Source organism: Salvelinus namaycush, chromosome 24 (genome assembly GCF_016432855.1).
Source record: "Salvelinus namaycush isolate Seneca chromosome 24, SaNama_1.0, whole genome shotgun sequence".
Lineage (NCBI taxonomy): Eukaryota > Metazoa > Chordata > Actinopteri > Salmoniformes > Salmonidae > Salvelinus > Salvelinus namaycush.
The window spans coordinates 30,697,977-30,719,607 of record NC_052330.1 but is presented as its reverse complement, the minus strand read 5'-3'; positions in this window follow the sequence as shown (position 1 = coordinate 30,719,607).

Here is a 21,631-nt window from a genome sequence, read left to right as displayed (position 1 = left end):
TATGGACACTCCTTTCCTCCACTGTATGAACACTCCTTTCCTCCGCTACATGGACACTCCTTTCCTCCACTGTATGGACACTCCTTTCCTCCACTGTATGAACACTCCTTTCCTCCGCTACATGGACACTCCTTTCCTCCACTAGATGGACACTCCTTTCCTCCACTGTATGGACACTCCTTTCCTCCGCTACATGGACACTCCTTTCCTCCGCTACATGGACACTCCTTTCCTCCACTACATGGACACTCCTTTCCTCTAATCCACTATGGTTGAATTGAATGATTCACTTATTCACACATTTACATAATCAAAGTCTCTCATTCACACACAGTCATTTGTACAATAGAGGGTCATACATTTTCACACTCTGTGAACAATGTTAGATGGTAAATGTGATTATGTGAATCTGGGTATCATCATCTGGGCTTTTTTCACCTAAAACAACTCACTTTCCTGAAGAAAAGGATCCACAGAAACCCTGACATCTCTGAAGCCTCCATCACTTAACACATCACGGGGTGGGTGGGTGGGTGGGTGGGTGGGTGGGTGGGTGGGTGGGTGGGTGGGTCGGTCGCAATATGAGGTGTGTGTGTGTGTGTCTCCTTAGAGGTAAACTACATGACTAAAAGTACAGTGCATTTGGAAAGTATTCAGACCCCTTGACTTTTCCCACATTTTGTTAGGTTACAGCCTTATTCTACAGTTGAATAATTTGTTTCTTTACTCAGTACTTTGTTGAAGCACCTTTGGCAGCGATTACAGCCTTGAGTCTTCTTGGGTGTGATGCTACAAGCTTGGCACACCTGTATTTGGGGAGATTCTTCCATTCTTCTCTGCAGATCCTCTCAAGCTCTGTCAGGTTGGATGGGGAGCGTTGCTGCACAGCTATTTTCTGGTCCCTCCAGGGAAGTCTGTGCCCTGGCTGGGCCACTCAAGGACATTTAGAGTATTGTAGCTAAGCCACTCCTGCGCTGTCTTGGCTGTGTGCTTAGGGTCGTTGTCCTGTTGGAAGGTGAACCTTCGCGCCAGTTTGAGGTCCTGAGAGCTCCGTAGCAGGTTTTCATCAAGGATCCCTCTGTACATTGCTCCATTTATCTTTGCCTCGATCCTGACTAGTCCCCTAGTCCCTGCTGCTGAAAAACATCCCTACAGCATGATCCTGCCACCACCATGCTTCACCGTAGGGATGGTGCCAGGTTTCCTCCAGATGTGATTCCTCCTTGATCAAGGTCCTTCTCCCCGATTGCTCAGTTTGGCCGGAAAGCCAGCTCTAGGAAGAGTCATGGTGGCTCCAAACTTCTTCCATTTAAGAATTATGTAGACCACTGTGTTCTTGGGGACCTTCAATGCTACAGAAATGTTTTGGTACCCTTTCCCAGATCTGTGCCTCGACACAATCCTGTCTCGGAGCTCTACGGACAATTCCTTCGACCTCATGGCTTGGTTTTTGCTCTGACATGCACTGTCAACTGTGGGACCTTATATAGACATGTGGGTGCCTTTCCAAATCATGTCCAATCAATGGAATTTACCACAGGTGGACTCCAATCAAGTTGTAGAAACATCTCAAGGATGATCAATGGAAACAGGATGCACCTCACGTCAATTTCGAGTCTCATAGCAAAGGGTCTGAATACTTATGTAAATAAGGTATTTCTGTTTAAAAAAAATTATAAATGTGCAACATTTTCTAATATTTTTTTTGCTTTGTCATTACAGGGTAGTGTGTGTATTATGGTATTTCTGGTATTTTATTAGGATCCCCATTAGCTGCTTGCAAAAGCAGCAGCTACTCTTCCTGGGGTCCACACAAAACATGACACATAATACAGAATTACATAATACAGAACATCAATAGACAAGAACAGCTACAACTACGTACATTTTTATAACTATATATATATTTTTTAAGGCACACGTATCCTACATATCAATACATACACACACATAATGTAGGTTAAATGGGGGAGAGGTGTTGCTTTATCTGTTTAATGAAACCAGGTTTGCTGTTTATTTGAGCAATATGAGATGGAACGGAGTTCCATATAATAATGTCTCTATGTAATACTGTATGCTTTCTTGAATTTTTTTCTGGATTTGGGGACAGTGACAAGACCCCTGGTGGCACGTATGTTGGGGTAAGTGTGTGTCAGAGCTGTGTGTAAGTTGACTATGTAAACCATTTGGGATTTTCAACACATTGTTTCTTATAAAAATAAGTGATGCTGTCAGTCTCTCCTCAACTCTTAGCCAAGAGAGACTGGCATGCATAGTATTTATATCAGCTCTCTGATTAGAATGAAGAACAAGATGAGCCGCTCTGTTCTGGGCCAGCTGCAGCTTAACTAGGTTTTTCCTTGCAGTAGTTTGTCCACATGATTGGACAATAATCAAGTTAAGACAAAACTAGAGCCTCCAGGACCTGCTTTTTGGAATGTTCTCTTTACTGACAGACCTCTCCCCATCTTAACAACCATTGAATCTATAGGTTTAGACCATAACAGTTTACAATCTAAGGTAACCCCAAGTAATTAAGTCTCTTCAACTTGTCCAGCCACAACATTCATTACCAGATTCAGCTGAGGGCTAGAACTTAGGGAATGATTTGTACCAAATACAATGCTCTTAGTTTTAGAGATGTTCAGGACCAGTTTATTAAAGGCCACCCATTCTAAAACAGACTGCAACTCTTTAAGGGTTTCAGTGACTTCTTTAGCTGTGGTTGCTGATGCGTATATGGTTGAATCATCAGCATAGATGGACACACATGCTTTGTTTAATGCCAGAGGCAGGTCCTTGGTAAAAATAGAAAAGAGTAGAGGGCCCAGAGAGCTGCCCTGCGGTACACAACACTTTACATGTTTGACATTAGAGAAGCTTCCATTTAAGAAAACCCTTTGAGTTCTATTAGATAGCTTCAAATCCAAGATATGGCAGAGTTAGAATAGCCATAACACATACATTTTTCAACAGGTTATGGTCAATGATATCAAAAGTTGCATGGAAATCTAACAGTACACCTCCAACAATTTTGGCTCACAAAAACACGATGGCTCACTGTTCGTTGTTGACATTTCCTGCCTAAGTTTCCCCACTGCCAATGAAGTAATCATAAAATTAATTGGCAACATCAAATGGTTTTGTGATGAATAAGCCATCTGATTTGATAAAAGATGGAGTTGTATTTGTTTTTCTGCCCATAATTTCATTTAAAGTACTCACGTTTTTCCCCCATCATTCTTTATATCAATGATATCTTGGCTTCATAATACAGTTTCTCATTTTTGTTGAGTCTAGTCACATAATTTCTCAATTTGCAGTAAGTCAGCCAGTCAGATGTGCAGTCAGACTTATTAGCCATTCCTTTTCTCCCATCTCTTTCAACTATACAGTTTTTCAATTCCTCATCAATCCATTTAGCCTTAACAGTTCTACCAGTCAGTTTCTTAACAGGTGCGTGCATCTTTATCAAATTCATCAAGTGCAGAGTCTGGATGCTCCTTATTAATCACATCAGACCAACAAATATTTTTAACATCATCCACATAAGAGTCACAGCAAAATCTTTTGTATGATCTCTTACACACTATTTTAGGCCCAGCTTTTGGAACTTTGGCTTTCCTGGATATAGCCACCATATTGTGATCACTGCATCCAGTGGGTACGGATACAGCTTTAGAACAAAGTGCTACAGTATTAGTAAAAATGTGATCGATACATGTCGACAATCTTGTCCCTGTAGTGTTTGTAAACACCCTGGTAGGTTGATTAATAACCTGAAGCAGATTCCAGGCACTGGTTACAGTGAGAAGCTTCCTCTTGAGCGGACAACTTGATGAAAACCAGTCAATATTCAGGTCAGTCAACCAGTCAATATTCAGAAAGTAGACCTCTCTGTTTACATCACATACACTATCAAGCATTTCACACATATTATTATGATATTGACTGTTAGCACTTGATGGCCCATAGCAACACCCCAAAAGAAAAGGCTTTAGATATGCCAAGTGAACCTGCAACCACAACACTTCAATAACACTTGGCATAAGATCTTCTCTAAGCATTACAGTGTGTAAGAGCTCTGAATATATACAGCAACACCTCCCCCATAAGCGTTTCTGTCTCTTCTGTATATGTTATATCCTTGTATTGCTACTGCTGTATCATAAAATTAATTATTTATGTTAGTCTTACAAATGGCTAATATATTAATGTTATCTGATCTTAGCAAGTTATTGATTTAATGAACCTTATTTCTAAGGCTACATATATTAATATGGGCTAATTTTTGGTTGAGGTCAGGGCTCTGTGCAGGCCAGTCAAGTTCTTCTACACCGACCTCAACAAACCATTTCTGTATGGACCTTGCTTTGTGCACAGGGGCATTGTCATGCTGAAACAGGAAAGGGCCTTCCTCAAACTGTTGCCACAAAGTTGGAAGCACAGAATCATCTAGAATGTAATTGTATGCTGTAGCATTAAGATTTCACTTCACTAAGGGGCTTTGCCCTAACCATGAAAAACAGCCCCAGACCATTATTCCTCCTCCACCAAACTTTGCAGTTGTCACTATGCATTGGGGCAGGTAGCGTTCTCCTGGCATCCACCAAACCCAGATTCGCCCGTCGGACTGCCAGTTGGTGAAGCGTGATTCATCACTCCAGAGAACGCGTTACCACTGTTCCAGAGTTCAACGGTGGTGAGATTTACACCACTCCAGCTGACGTTTGGCATGGAGCATGGTGATCTTAGGCTTGTGTGCGGCTTCTCGGCAATGGAAACCATTTCATGAAGCTCCCGACGAACAGTTCTTGTGCTGACGTTGCTTCCAGAGGCAGTTTGGAACTCGGTAGTGAGTGTTGCAACCGAGGACAGCACTCGGCGGTCCTGTTCTGTGAGCTTGTGTGGCCTACTGTACCACTTCGCGGCTGAGCCGTTGTTGCTAGTAGACTTTTCCACTTCACAATAACAGCATTTACAGTTGACCGGGGCAGCTCTAGCAGGGCAGAAATTTGACCAACTGACTTTTTGGAAAGCTCTTTGTTCTCGATTTTATACACCTGTCAGCAACGGGTGTGACTGAAATAGCCGAATCCACTAATTTAAAGGGGGGACCACATACTTTTGTATATAGACTGTATCAAGACACACACCTGCCTTTAAGTTTGCCCCTCCCCAGCCTGAAATCCAAACCCTAGGGCACCAAGACTTGACAGAGAGCAATTTGAGAAATTGAGAGTGAAAACTTGACAATGACAAGGGACTATTGTTGGTGGACAATTTAAAGTGTTCAAATATTTTTTTGTACACATTTGCATCACATTTCTTTGCTTACAGTTCTATATGTACTGTTAAATATATTTAAAACAAATCTGTGACGATGATGTCCTGCTTACTCAAAGTCACACTTGCAAGCTTTCAAGTTTAAATTGGGCTCTTGACTGACCGGTGCACTCGCGGGACCTGTCCTCTGCTCGACCACATTTCTTCTCTTTCGACTCAGTGTTTGCTCACTGATGTTTCATCTTGCTCGCGCGTGCCATCTCGTGAGTGTTCGACTTTTTAATTGGATTTGACACCGTAGGGAACTACCATCATCTATCAATGACAGAATCCCAAATTAATTATATTTGGCATTGGAAGTTTTATTGAATACAGCCAGTAATACAGGAGTCAAATTGCATAGAGAGTCTCATCAGATCAGATGTTATCAGCGAGCCAGAGCCATCTGTGGAAAGAGGAGTCTCATCAGATCAGATGTTATCATCGAGCCAGAGCCATCTGTGGAAAGAGGAGTCTCATCAGATCAGATGTTATCATCGAGCCAGAGCCATCTGTGGAAAGAGGAGTCTCATCAGATCAGATGTTATCATCAAACCAGAGCCATCTGTGGAAAGAGGAGTCTCATCAGATCAGATGTTATCATCAAGCCAGATCCATCTGTGGAAAGAGGAGTCTCATCAGATCAGATGTTATCATCAAGCCAGAGCCATCTGTGGAAAGAGGAGTCTCATCAGATCAGATGTTATCATCAAGCCAGATCCATCTGTGGAAAGAGGAGTCTCATCAGATCAGATGTTATCATCAAGCCAGATCCATCTGTGGAAAGAGGAGTCTCATCAGATCAGATGTTATCATCAAGCCAGAGCCTTCTGTGGAAAGAGGAGTCTCATCAGATCAGATGTTATCAGCAAGCCAGATCCATCTGTGGAAAGAGGAGTCTCATCAGATCAGATGTTATCATCAAACCAGAGCCATCTGTGGAAAGAGGAGTCTCATCAGATCAGATGTTATCAGCGAGCCAGAGCCATCTGTGGAAAGAGGAGTCTCATCAGATCAGATGTTATCAGCGAGCCAGAGCCATCTGTGGAAAGAGGAGTCTCATCAGATCAGATGTTATCATCAAGCCAGAGCCATCTGTGGAAAGAGGAGTCTCATCAGATCAGATGTTATCATCAAGCCAGAGCCATCTGTGGAAAGAGGAGTCTCATCAGATCAGATGTTATCATCAAGCCAGATCCATCTGTGGAAAGAGGAGTCTCATCAGATCAGATGTTATCATCAAGCCAGAGCCATCTGTGGAAAGAGGAGTCTCATCAGATCAGATGTTATCATCAAGCCAGATCCATCTGTGGAAAGAGGAGTCTCATCAGATCAGATGTTATCATCAAGCCAGAGCCATCTGTGGAAAGAGGAGTCTCATCAGATCAGATGTTATCATCAAGCCAGATCCATCTGTGGAAAGAGGAGTCTCATCAGATCAGATGTTATCATCAAGCCAGAGCCTTCTGTGGAAAGAGGAGTCTCATCAGATCAGATGTTATCAGCAAGCCAGATCCATCTGTGGAAAGAGGAGTCTCATCAGATCAGATGTTATCATCAAACCAGAGCCATCTGTGGAAAGAGGAGTCTCATCAGATCAGATGTTATCAGCGAGCCAGAGCCATCTGTGGAAAGAGGAGTCTCATCAGATCAGATGTTATCAGCGAGCCAGAGCCATCTGTGGAAAGAGGAGTCTCATCAGATCAGATGTTATCATCAAGCCAGAGCCATCTGTGGAAAGAGGAGTCTCATCAGATCAGATGTTATCATCAAGCCAGAGCCATCTGTGGAAAGAGGAGTCTCATCAGATCAGATGTTATCATCAAACCAGAGCCATCTGTGGAAAGAGGAGTCTCATCAGATCAGATGTTATCATCAAGCCAGAGCCATCTGTGGAAAGAGGAGTCTCATCAGATCAGATGTTATCATCAAGCCAGAGCCATCTGTGGAAAGAGGAGTCTCATCAGATCAGATGTTATCATCAAGCCAGAGCCATCTGTGGAAAGAGGAGTCTCATCAGATCAGATGTTATCATCAAGCCAGAGCCATCTGTGGAAAGAGGAGTCTCATCAGATCAGATGTTATCATCAAGCCAGAGCCATCTGTGGAAAGAGGAGTCTCATCAGATCAGATGTTATCATCAAACCAGAGCCATCTGTGGAAAGAGGAGTCTCATCAGATCAGATGTTATCATCAAGCCAGAGCCATCTGTGGAAAGAGGAGTCTCATCAGATCAGATGTTATCAGCGAGCCAGAGCCATCTGTGGAAAGAGGAGTCTCATCAGATCAGATGTTATCATCAAGCCAGATCCATCTGTGGAAAGAGGAGTCTCATCAGATCAGATGTTATCAGCGAGCCAGATCCATCTGTGGAAAGAGGAGTCTCATCAGATCAGATGTTATCATCAAGCCAGATCCATCTGTGGAAAGAGGAGTCTCATCAGATCAGATGTTATCATCAAGCCAGATCCATCTGTGGAAAGAGGAGTCTCATCAGATCAGATGTTATCATCAAGCCAGAGCCATCTGTGGAAAGAGGAGTCTCATCAAGCCAGAGCCATCTGTGGAAAGGAGGAAAGAGCCCAAGTAGAACAAAGATATAAGTGCAAACAGAATAAATGCATCATTCCACATCAGAACATCACCTCCGTCCCAATGAATCTCTGCTCAACTCCTCACTTCCTCTCTACTCACATCCTTCTCAAAACCCATTGGAGGAGGTCTGAGGCGAGGAACCGTGGATCGTTAGGCACTGTTGGTGGGCACTTCCCCTCCCTCAGAACCAGTGAATATCTCCAGGTTCTTACAGTGGGGCATCAGCATAATCTATAGAGGGCAGAACAATACAGGAGAAGGAATTAGATTTAGTATGGTGTCGTAGCGTTGACTACCATTTAATGACATCATTAAATGTGAAGACTGTTAATTTATGAAATCAATTCTCTATCTGTAATTTAATTACGCGATTAAACTAATCATGTAACTTTAATTAACTAGGAAGTCGTGGCACAATGGGAAAATGTTTAAAGTGTGTTTATTTCCCAAATATAAATCTTCAGATATTTTCAAATCTTATCGATTACAGTCACTTATTAATGTATTATTACCTCATCAGTCATATTCTGAATGTCGCAAACCCTTGGATATCTGCACGAACCCTAGCATAGATCTTGAATCAGCAATAAACAAATAAGCTTCATTATTTATTAACTAAATAACTTAATCAATCACAGAATTACATAAACACACACAATAGGTCAATCATTGGTTACTGACATGATAGAAAAGTCCCTAGTGGGCTAAGCCGATATGACGGCTTTGTAGACAAAGGAAAGGGGTGGGGACAGTTCAAGAGCGGGAAACTCAGAATGGATTCACTACATACATACAGTTGAATACCTCATCGTAAATATGGACATTTAGCACCCTAACAACCGCTCATTTGGATATTAGAAATGCAATTTACATATTTACGAGTGTACGTCTTGGTTGTCCCTCTCTGTGATCGCTGGATAATAGTTCATCAGAGAGTCTCTGGTTGCGTTCCCCAGAAGTCCCAAGGTCTTTCGTGGTTGTAGTTGTTATAATGGATACTTCAGAGTACCATCCGGAAGTGTTCTTAGATCGGCTGCGTTTACCAGACTAAAGAATTTAAACAGCTGCAGCCTGAATAATTGTTCTTTAGTTTGTAGATTTCTTAGCCATTTCAAAGTGGGGACCTCATCCTTGCGTTTTTGACTCTTGTAGAGTTGCCAACCATGTAGCTACCGCTTCATCAATCAATCAATCAAATGTATTTATAAAGCCCTTTTTACATCAGCTGATGTCACAAAGCGCTGTACAGAAACCCAGCCTAAAACCCCAAACAGCAAGCAAAGCAGATATAGAAGCACAGTGGCTAGGAAAAACTCCCTAGAAAGGCCACAACCTAGGAAGAAACCTAGAGAGGAACCAGGCTCTGAGGGGTGGCCAGTCCTCTTCTGGCTGTGCCGGGTGGAGATTATAACAGAACATGGCCAAGATGTTCAAATGTTCATAGATGACCAGCAGGGTAAAATAATAATAATCACAGTGGTTGTAGAGGGTGCAACAGGACAGCACCTCAGGAGTAAATGTACGTTTTTTTCCCCATAGCCGATCATTCAGAGTTAGAGACAGCAGGTGCGGTAGAGAGAGAGTCCAAAACAGCAGGTCCGGGCCAAGGTAGCAGGTCCAGTGATCAGGTCAGTGTTCCATAACCGCAGGCAGAACAGTTTAAACTGGAGCAGCAGCATGACCAGGTGGACTGGCGACAACAAGGAGTCATCAGGCCAGTTAATCCTGACGCATGGTCCTAGGGTTCAGGTTCTCCAAAAGAAGAGAGAGAGAAATAGAGAAAGAGAGATAGAGAATTAGAGGGAGCATACTTAAATTCAGACAGGACACCGGATGAGACAGGAGAAATACTCCAGATATAACAGACTGAACCTAGCCCCCCAACACATAAACTATTGCAGCATAAATATTGGAGGCTGAGACAGCTTTATGTTTTCTGATTTAATGTACATTTTGTTGGAAGTGGCTTTTATACTAGAGTAGAAAAGGGGGCGTTCCATGACGCCTGATGTAAGTTCTGGGCTCACGGGGGCGTGGCCACTGACTAGTTAAAACGTTATATCTATACAGGTATCTTGTTTAAAAGGCAAACATCACATTACATCTCACAAATAGTTTCATATTCAATCACATATTTTACACAACCATCAGATGCAAACCCCATATTTGAGAAGTGTACAGTAATATGTGTTTCCTGTCCTTCATGAGATCACCAACTGATACAAACTCGACATGACTGTCCCTTAAGTGTCCACGGACCATTCCCACATTCTCAAAATATAAATATTGTTTAATTCTCCAATTTTGGGGATTAGGAGGATTAGGAGGAAGAATGTCTTTGTACTCCATACAGTGGCTTGTGAAACTATTCACCCCCTTGGCATTTTTCCAATTTTGTTGCCTTACAACCTGGAATTAAAATAGATTTCTTTTGGGTTTGTATCATTTAATTTACACAACATGCCTACCACTTTGAAGATGCAAAATATTTTTTCTTGTGAAAGAAACAAGAAATAAGACAAAAAAACGGAAAACTTGCATAACATGCATAACTATCCCCCCCCCCAAAGTCAATACTTTGTAGAGCCACCTTTTGCAGTAATTACAGCTGCAAGTCTCTTGGGGTATGTTTCTATAAGCTTGGCACATCTAGCCCAGCTTCTTCAAGTTGGATGGGTTCCACTGGTGTACAGCAATCTTTAAGTCATACTACAGATTCCCAATTAGATTGAAGTCTGGGATTTGACAGGGCCATTCCAAGACATTTAAATGTTTCACCTTAAACCACTCAAGTATTTCTTTAGCAGTATGCTTAGGGTCATTGTCCTGCTGGAAGGTGAACCTCCGTTCCAGTCTCAAATCCCTGGAAGACTGAAACAGGTTTCCCCCAAGAATTTCCCTGTATTTAGCGCCATCCATCATTCCGTAAATTCTGAAAAGTTTCCCAGTCCCTACCGATGAAAAACATCCCCACAGCATGATGCTGCCACAACCATGCTTCACTGTGGGGATGATGTTCTCGGGGTGATGAGAGGTGTGTGGTTTGCGCCAGACATAGCGTTTTCCTTGATGGCCAAAAAGCTACATTTTAGTCTCATCTGACCAGAGTACCTTCTTCCATATGTCTGGGGAGTCTCCCACATGCCTTTTGGCGAACACCAAACATGTTTGCACATTTTATTCTTTAAGGAATCTTTTTTCTGACCACTTTTCCGTAAAGCCCAGCTCTGTGGAGTGTTCGGCTTAAAGTGGTCCTATGGACAGATACTCCAATCTCCGCTGTGGAGCTTTGCAGCTCCTTCAGGGTTTAGTCTCTTTGATGCCTCTCTGACTAATGCCCTCCTTGCCTGGTCTGTGAGTTTTGGTGGGCAGCCCTCTCTTGGCAGGTTTGTTGTGGTGCCATATTCTTTAAAATTTTTAATAATGGATTTAATGGTGCTCCGTGAGATGTTCAAAGTTTCTGATACTTTTTTATAACCCAACCCTGATCTGTACTTCTCCACAACTCTGTCCCTGACTTGTTTGGAGAGCTCCTTGGTCTTCATGGTGCCGCTTGCTTGGTGGTGCCCCTTGCTTAGTGGTGTTGCAGACTCTGGGGACTTTCAGAACAGGTGTATATATACTGAGATCATGTGACACTTAGATTGCACACAGGTGGACTTTATTTAACTAATTATGTGACTTCTGAAGGTAATTGGTTGCACCAGATCTTATTTAGGGGCTTCGTGGCTAAGGGGGTGAATACATATGCACGCACCACTTTTCCATTGTTTTATTAGTAATTTCTTTTTTGAAACAAGTAATTTTTTCATTTCACTTCACCAATTTGGACTATTTTGTGTATGTTCATTACATGAAATCAAAATCAAAATCCATTTAAATGACAGGTTGTAATGCAACAAAATAAGAAAAAAGCCAAGGGGTATGAATACTTTTGCGAGGCACTGTAGGCTCTCTCCCTCAATACTCCATAGCAGCGATGAGAGAGTTTCTATCAGGAATTTTGACCGTTGTAAAACTCGTGGTGGGAGAGAGAGTGAGAGAGGGGGGAGCCACGATATACACCCAAAAGGGCCACATCATGACAATGGAGTCCCAACTTAAAATTATTGTATAATCCATAGACATTGGTAAAAAGGTAAACAAAGTATGGCACTGGAGTTTGAGGAAGGTGGAGTGATACATATGTGCTGAGTTGTGGAAGTCATAAGATGAGTTGGTGACTCACTGGTCCAAACTCGAGGTTCTCTGCCTCGTTGGTGTAGTGGTCCAGGGCGATGAAGTGGAAACCTGACTCCGTCTGGTCAAACGTGTTCTCTTTACACACACTGACCTGTCTCCTGAGTAGAAGCCTTAATCCACCTGGTCAAACGTGTTCTCTTTACACACACTGACCTGTCTCCTGAGTAGAAGCCTTAATCCACCTGGTCAAACGTGTTCTCTTTACACACACTGACCTGTCTCCTGAGTAGAAGCCTTAATCCACCTGGTCAAACGTGTTCTCTTTACACACACTGACCTGTCTCCTGAGTAGAAGCCTTAATCCACCTGGTCAAACGTGTTCTCTTTACACACACTGACCTGTCTCCTGAGTAGAAGCCTTAATCCACCTGGTCAATTGTGTTCTCTTTACACACACTGACCTGTCTCCTGAGTAGAAGCCTTAATCCACCTGGTCAAACGTGTTCTCTTTACACACACTGACCTGTCTCCTGAGTAGAAGCCTTAATCCACCTGGTCAAACGTGTTCTCTTTACACACACTGACCTGTCTCCTGAGTAGAAGCCTTAATCCACCTGGTCAAACGTGTTCTCTCTACTCACAATGACCTGTCTCCTGAGTAGAAGCCTTAATCCACCTGGTCAAACGTGTTCTCTTTACACACACTGACCTGTCTCCTGAGTAGAAGCCTTAATCCACCTGGTCAAACGTGTTCTCTTTACACACACTGACCTGTCTCCTGAGTAGAAGCCTTAATCCACCTGGTCAAACGTGTTCTCTCTACTCACAATGACCTGTCTCCTGAGTAGAAGCCTTAATCCACCTGGTCAAACGTGTTCTCTTTACACACACTGACCTGTCTCCTGAGTAGAAGCCTTAATCCACCTGGTCAAACGTGTTCTCTTTACACACACTGACCTGTCTCCTGAGTAGAAGCCTTAATCCACCTGGTCAAACGTGTTCTCTTTACACACACTGACCTGTCTCCTGAGTAGAAGCCTTAATCCACCTGGTCAAACGTGTTCTCTTTACACACACTGACCTGTCTCCTGAGTAGAAGCCTTAATCCACCTGGTCAAACGTGTTCTCTTTACACACACTGACCTGTCTCCTGAGTAGAAGCCTTAATCCACCTGGTCAAACGTGTTCTCTTTACACACACTGACCTGTCTCCTGAGTAGAAGCCTTAATCCACCTGGTCAAACGTGTTCTCTTTACACACACTGACCTGTCTCCTGAGTAGAAGCCTTAATCCACCTGGTCAAACGTGTTCTCTTTACACACACTGACCTGTCTCCTGAGTAGAAGCCTTAATTCACCTGGTCAAACGTGTTCTCTTTACACACACTGACCTGTCTCCTGAGTAGAAGCCTTAATCCACCTGGTCAAACCTGTTCTCTTTACACACACTGACCTGTCTCCTGAGTAGAAGCCTTAATCCACCTGGTCAAACGTGTTCTCTTTACACACACTGACCTGTCTCCTGAGTAGAAGCCTTAATCCACCTGGTCAAACGTGTTCTCTTTACACACACTGACCTGTCTCCTGAGTAGAAGCCTTAATCCACCTGGTCAAACGTGTTCTCTTTACACACACTGACCTGTCTCCTGAGTAGAAGCCTTAATCCACCTGGTCAAACGTGTTCTCTTTACACACACTGACCTGTCTCCTGAGTAGAAGCCTTAATCCACCTGGTCAATTGTGTTCTCTTTACACACACTGACCTGTCTCCTGAGTAGAAGCCTTAATCCACCTGGTCAAACGTGTTCTCTTTACACACACTGACCTGTCTCCTGAGTAGAAGCCTTAATCCACCTGGTCAAACGTGTTCTCTTTACACACACTGACCTGTCTCCTGAGTAGAAGCCTTAATCCACCTGGTCAAACGTGTTCTCTCTACTCACAATGACCTGTCTCCTGAGTAGAAGCCTTAATCCACCTGGTCAAACGTGTTCTCTTTACACACACTGACCTGTCTCCTGAGTAGAAGCCTTAATCCACCTGGTCAAACGTGTTCTCTTTACACACACTGACCTGTCTCCTGAGTAGAAGCCTTAATCCACCTGGTCAAACGTGTTCTCTTTACACACACTGACCTGTCTCCTGAGTAGAAGCCTTAATCCACCTGGTCAAACGTGTTCTCTTTACACACACTGACCTGTCTCCTGAGTAGAAGCCTTAATCCACCTGGTCAAACGTGTTCTCTCTACTCACAATGACCTGTCTCCTGAGTAGAAGCCTTAATCCACCTGGTCAAACGTGTTCTCTCTACTCACAATGACCTGTCTCCTGAGTAGAAGCCTTAATCCACCTGGTCAAACGTGTTCTCTTTACACACACTGACCTGTCTCCTGAGTAGAAGCCTTAATCCACCTGGTCAAACGTGTTCTCTTTACACACACTGACCTGTCTCCTGAGTAGAAGCCTTAATCCACCTGGTCAAACGTGTTCTCTTTACACACACTGACCTGTCTCCTGAGTAGAAGCCTTAATCCACCTGGTCAAACGTGTTCTCTCTACTCACAATGATGTCACAGACAGAGTTCAGTTGGAGTTTAAATGTTTTAACATATTGATGTTGCGTTCATGGTAACAGTCCATTTTAAGACATAGGCAACTATGGTCAATCAATTAACCAAATAAGTGATAAGATGTGGGACTGGACTGAGCCGAGCTGTAGGGCAATTCCACGGCAATTGGTTTGTTCGACATACATTTTAAAGTAAAACCATCTGAGTCTCAACGTCACTCCTTTATCGTGGAATTGCCCTGTACGAATCCATTCCACTTGTCAGTCAGCATGGCTCGGTATAGAACGGTATGCTGTTAGTTCATGAACAACCCACCTTGTGGAGAGCTTTCTTCCTATAGGTTCACTTATACCTTACCTACACTACTCATATTGTTTAGCAATGACTATCACATACTGTACATTCAGTATAGAACCATATTTCTAACCAATAGTAGTAGCTTTGGCTTTGGTTAAACCGCATGGCTAAACGTTAGTTAGCTAGCTAATGTTAGGTAGTTAGCTTCATAGCTAGCTGTTGTTCAACTAGCTTGCCTCATCAATAGCCTGCTTTAATAAAATAAGACTAAATAACTGCCTACTTCAATTTCAATATTGAAATCATAGTTGATTAGCTAGCTTGTTGGTTACCTAGTTCCTCTACTGAAAAACTATCGAACTTACTTCTTTATTTTTGTCAGCCATCGTTCACCTTTCACCATTTCCTTTTCATCTCAATGGTAAAAATTCTGGTTAGAGAGCAGTAAAGACGTGATTGGTCCAAAAACCAATTGTGTTTCAGTGGACTGCTACATGTTAATTGGCTTGAATTGATAAAATTACAGTAAACAGTAAACAGAGCTAAATTGATTTTGGAGCACTGGAAAATTGGTGTGAGAGAGAGAAAAGACACACGTGGGGACGTGGCGTATGTGTGAGAGTCTTAACATGTATCCAGTATTTCTTCAGGCGAACAAAAATCTCTGCTCTCAAATTAATTTACTGCGGGCGGAAATGCAGTTCTGCTGGCTGAAAGTCACACTAGCAAGCTCTCAAGTTTCATTTGAACACAACACGCTGGCCTGCGCTCGCGGCACCCGTCCTCTGCTCACTCGACCACAGTTCTTCTCTCTTAACTCAAGTGTTTGCTCATGCAATGATGTTTCTCGTGCCTGTTTGACTTTTGAATCGGAATTGACACCATACCCATACTACTATGCCAAAACTTTGCGGCACCATCTGGTGATTGTGCCCCCACCCCACCCCACCTCCTCTCTCTCTCTCTCTCTCTCTCTCTCTCTCTCCCTCATGTGTGTCTGTTCGTTTTCTATGTAATGTGTAATATCTATGTAGGCTGAATTAGGAATTTACATGGCCAGATAATAAAAAAATATGACAAACCTAAATAAGAATTATCGGTCCTGCTTTATTTGAAGTGCATCTTATGAAGGCTTCATAAAACATTCATATAGGCTTCATAAGCACTACAAAGATGCTTCATAAATCATCTATAACCGTATATCATGCTCTATAAAGGTTCATAATGTGACATAACCATCAATTTATTTGTTCACGTGTATTAATCCTTTACAGAGCATGAAATACTGTTCTAGATGATTTGTGACCCATTTATGTAGTCCTTGTGAAGTCTATATGAATGCTTTATGAAGCCTCTATAAGATGCACTTCAAATAAAGCGGGACCGATACTTCTTATTTAGGTTTGTCATATTTCTGCAGTTGTAAAGAGAATAGGATGTTATTGAGAAAAACATGTTGGTAGAACAAGGCTATGTGTGTTTGTGCACATGGAAGTAGGTGATTTATGTTTACTATAGGTTAATGAGACAATACAAATGTGATGTGACTAAAATGTTACTAGTTGACAAAAATGACCCACTGTTTTTGTCATTTTGACAATAACAAGATTAAATTATTATTCAAATGATACATTTTTTTATTTTATCGAAATGACCTAGACTTGACTAAATCAAATAAGTACAGCAGCTCTGTCTGTGTCTGTCTGTGTCTGTGTCTATGTCTGTGTTGGTGTCTGTGTCTGTGTCTGTGTCTGTGTCTGTGCCTGTCTGTGTCTGTGTGTCTGTGTGTGTGTCTGTGTCTGTGTCTGTCTGTCTGTCTGTCTGTGTCTGTGTCTGTGCCGGTCTGTGTCTGTGTCTGTGCCTGTCTGTGTCGGTGTCTGTCTGTGCCTGTCTGTGTCTCTTTGTGTCTGTCTGAGTCTGTCTGTGTGTCTGTCTGTGTCAGTGTCTATGTCTGTATGTCTGTGTCTGTGTGCCTGTGTGTGTGTCTGTGTCTGTGTGTCTGTCTGTCTGTGTCTGCCTGTATGTGTCTGTGTCTGTGCCTGTATGTGTCTGTGTCTGTCTGTGACGGTGTCTGTGTCCGTCTGTGTCTGTGTGTCTGTGTCTGTCGGTGTCTGTGTCTGGCTGTGTCTGTCCGTGTGTCTGTCTGTGTCTGTCTGTGTCTGTCGGTGTCTGTGTCTGTGTCTGTGTCTGTCTGTGTCTGTCAGTGTCTGTCTGTGTCTTTCTGTTTCTGTGTCTGTCGGTGTCGGTGTCTGTGTCTCTGTCTGTCTCTGTGTCTGTCTGTGTCTGCGGTGTCTGCCTGTGTTGGTGTCTGTCTGTGTGTCTGTTTCTGTGTCTGCGGTGTCTGTGTCTATCTCTGTGTCTGTCGGTGTCTGTGTCTCTGTCTGTCTCTGTGTCTGTCTGTGTCTGTCTGTGTTGGTGTCTGTCTGTGTCTGTCTGTGTTGGTGTCTGTCTGTGTCTGTCTGTGTCTATCTGTGTGTCTGTGTCTGTGTGTCGGTGTCTGTGTCTGTGTGTGTGTCAGAAACAGCATTAAAGTGTATGAGGAGAGGAGAGAGGTACAAGACCAGACCTAACCTCTAGCTACAAGACCAGACCTAACATCTAGCTACAAGACCAGACCTAACATCTAGCTACAGGACCAGACCTAACCTCTAGCTACAAGACCAGACCTAACCTCTAGCTACAAGACCAGACCTAACCTCTAGGTACAAGACCAGACCTAACCTCTAGGTACAAGACCAGACCTAACCTCTAGCTACAAGACCAGACCTAACCTCTAGCTACAAGACCAGACCTAACCTCTAGCTACAAGACCAGACCTAACATCTAGCTACAAGACCAGACCTAACCTCTAGCTACAAGACCAGACCTAACCTCTAGCTACAAGACCAGACCTAACATCTAGCTACTAGACCAGACCTAACGTCTAGCTACAAGACCAGACCTAACCTCTAGCTACAAGACCAGACCTAACCTCTAGCTACAAGACCAGACCTAACCTCTAGCTACAAGACCAGACCTAACATCTAGCTACAAGGCCAGACCTAACCTCTAGCTACAAGACCAGACCTAACCTCTAGCTACAAGACCAGACCTAACGTCTAGCTACAAGACCAGACCTAACATCTAGCTACAAGACCAGGCCTAACCTCTAGCTACAAGACCAGACCTAACATCTAGCTACAAGACCAGACCTAAACTCTAGCTACAAAAGCCTGTGGAGGAGAGGAGAGAGAGAGATGCTGCTTTCTCCATGTGTAACTTGGACTGTCTTCCTAATGCTAATCCCATCCATCCATCCATCCATCCATCCATCCAGACAGACAGACAGACAGACAGACAGACAGACAGACAGACAGACAGACAGACAGACAGACAGACAGACAGACAGACAGACAGACAGACAGACAGACAGACAGACAGACAGACAGACAGACAGACAGACAGACAGACAGACAGACAGACAGACAGACAGACAGACAGTGACCCACAGGGCCTTCATTTTGGAGAGGAAATCACTCTGCGTGCCCGGACGGTAATTCAACCATGATTCTACAAGTTTAGATAGCTGGCTAGACTAATTTAACAATCTAAAAAATGATAGCTGACATGGAATAATTGAATGACTGTCAGTGACATAACAAGTGAAAAACTGCTGATGCAACAAACAAAAAAACATTTGAAATTGCACTTAATTTATTCTACTATTCTAACTCTTAACAGTAAGTTGAGATTCCGACTGAGTTCCTGAAAATGTTTCCAGTATAAAATACTACTAATAAATGGATACAGGGCCCCATAGCGGTGGCTTATATCACTTAGTGGCAAGGGCCGGCCCTGGAGTCCATAGCATGAACTGGGGTTATCAGAACAGCAACTCTCTCTCTCTCTGTGTGAAAACCAATGCGTGTTTATGTGAATGCAAGCAGAGCAGCGATCTGAGTAAATGCAGATGAGGGGAGGAAAAGGAAGGTTGTCGATGTTTGCTGAGACCATTCTAATTAGCCATCTCGTTTACCTCCTAACAAGCTCTCCTTGGAGTGACGAAGCAATTTCCGTGTCGATTAGGAAAATGAGTGATAACCGGCCCTTTTTTGTTCTTGAAACCCCCACTCCGGGTCAATTTTTCTCTCAAGACCCCCATTCTGAAACAGACAATGATCATTTTCCAAAAGAAACAAAAATAGTTAAACAGGCCCACTAGGCTAAAAATAGACTAGCCCATCTGGCATTTGCCCAAATGCCAGATGACCAGTCTGCCCCTAAACTGGATCACTGTCGGAAACACCTCCACCTTCCGCCTAAACAGATACTATAGTCCTGCTATCTCCAGCCCAGTAGGAGTTAAAACTGTGTTCTGACAGGAGAGAGCACTCATCTCATCTCCTGTCCTCTCCTCTCCTCCCTTCTCCTCTCCTCCCCTCTCTTCTCCTCTCCTCTCTTCTCCTCTCCTCTCCTCCCTTCTCCTCCCCTCTCTTCTCCTCTCCTCTCCTCTCTTCTCCTCTCCTCCCCTCCCTTCTCCTCTCCTCCCCTCCCTTCTCCTCTCCTCCCCTCTCTTCTCCTCTCCTCCCCTCTCTTCTCCTCTCCTCCCCTCTCTTCTCCTCTCCTCTCGTCACTTCTCCTCTCCCCCCCTCTCTTCTCCTCTCCTCTCCTCTCCTCCCCTCCCCTCTCTTCTCCTCTCCCCCCTCCCTTCTCCTCTCCTCCCCTCTCTTCTCCTCTCCTCCCCTCCCTTCTCCTCTCCTCCCCTCTCTTCTCCTCTCCTCCCCTCCCTTCTCCTCTCCTCCCTTCTCCTCTCCTCCCCTCTCTTCTCCTCTCCTCCCCTCCCTTCTCCTCTCCTCCCCTCCCCTCTCTTCTCCTCTCCTCCCCTCCCTTCTCCTCTCCTCTCCTCTCTTCTCCTCTCCTCCCCTCTCTTCTCCTCTCCTCTCCTCTCCTCTCATATATGTTGTCAAGGAAAGTAACAGTTAATGGTGCGATGTGGTGCTAACAAGGTAGTCTGGTGTCGAGTCGACACCTCTCAGAAGAATCACAACACGATTTGTTGTTATGCCAACTGAGATGGTGTGATGTATACTGGATGGAATCCACCAATGAGGGAAAAGTTTCTAAGTGTGCCTCTAACTCACGCATGCACGCACAATGCACGCACAACCCCCCGCACTCCCTCCTCACCCCTCCTCTATCACTCCCATGGCGCCCAATTTTCATAACGGGCACTGCCATTGGTTCACCTGGGGACATCTCTGGGTTCCACAGCTACCAGAGGAGCTGTCGGACTGACCGAAGCGAGGGCGGCTTCCTCCATAACCACTTTTGACAGGTGAGGAGGGGAGCGCAGAGTAAGAGGGGAGGAGAGGAGAGCAGAGTAGGAGGGAGGGGAGGAGAGGAGGGGAGAACAGAGTAGGAGCGAGGGGAGTAGAGGAGGGGAGAGCAGAGTAGGAGGGAGAAGAGGTGAGGAGAGGAGAGCAGAGTAGGAGGGAGGGGAGTAGAGGAGGGGAGAGCAGAGTAGGAGGGAGAGGAGGTGAGGAGAGGAGAGCAGAGTAGGAGGGAGGGGAGGTGAGGAGGGGAGGGGAGAGCAGAGAAGGAGGGAGGGGAGGAGAGGAGGGCCACAGCTGCGACCGTATCGGGTTCAGGATTGGTTGTTTAGGAGGATTCGCGTTGTTATATGTTTCCGAGGACAAAGATGTCACACCTGTGCTTTTTCCTGTTTGAATACCTGACAGCATCCATTACTGTAGTAGTCCATCCTTATATTTTAGAAAAGCAGGTTATGTATTCACAAAGATATTTGGGTTTTAGACAATGAGCTTTGTGTTTACCTTACATTTCACAAATACTTAATGAACCATATTGAACCAATGCATGCTCTGTGTTGTAACATTACACCTGGAGAGTAATCGAAGAGCAGAATAGCGCTGGGGAATATGATGGTAATTTACCCTGAGTGGACAAAACATTATGAACTCCTGCTTTTGCATAACAAAGACTGACCAGGTGAATCCAGGTGAAAGCTATGATCCCTTATTGATGTCACTGGTTATATCCACTTCATTCAGTGTAGATCAGTGGTTCCCAAACTTGTTATAGTCCCGTACCCCTTCAAACATTCAACCTCCAGCTGTACCCCCTCTAGCACCAGGGTCAGAGCGCACTCAAATGTTGTTTTTGCCATTATTGTAAGCCTGCCACACACACACTATATGATACATTTATTAAACATAAGAATGAGTGTGAGTTTTTGTCACAATCCGGCTCATGGGAAGTGACGAAGAGCTCTTATAGGGACCAGGCCACAAATAATAATATATTAATAATCAATAATTTTGCTCTTTATTTAACCACCTTACATATAAAACCTTATTTGTTAATCGAAAATTGTGAATAACTCACCATCAATCAATCACATTTATTTATAAAGCACTTTTTACATCAGTCGATGTCACAAAGTGCTGTACAGAAACCCAGATGGATGTCAATTATTTGACGAGGCTACCTGTATTTGACATTGTGTTATTTCGCTGAACACTAGATGGTTTAATTACATGTTTGGCAGTGAAAAGAGGCTACTCAGGTGAGAATAACTCACCACAGGTTAATGAGAAGGGTGTGCTTGAAAGGATCCTCTGCAATGTTGGGTTGTATTGGAGTCTGTGCCTGTATTTAGTTTT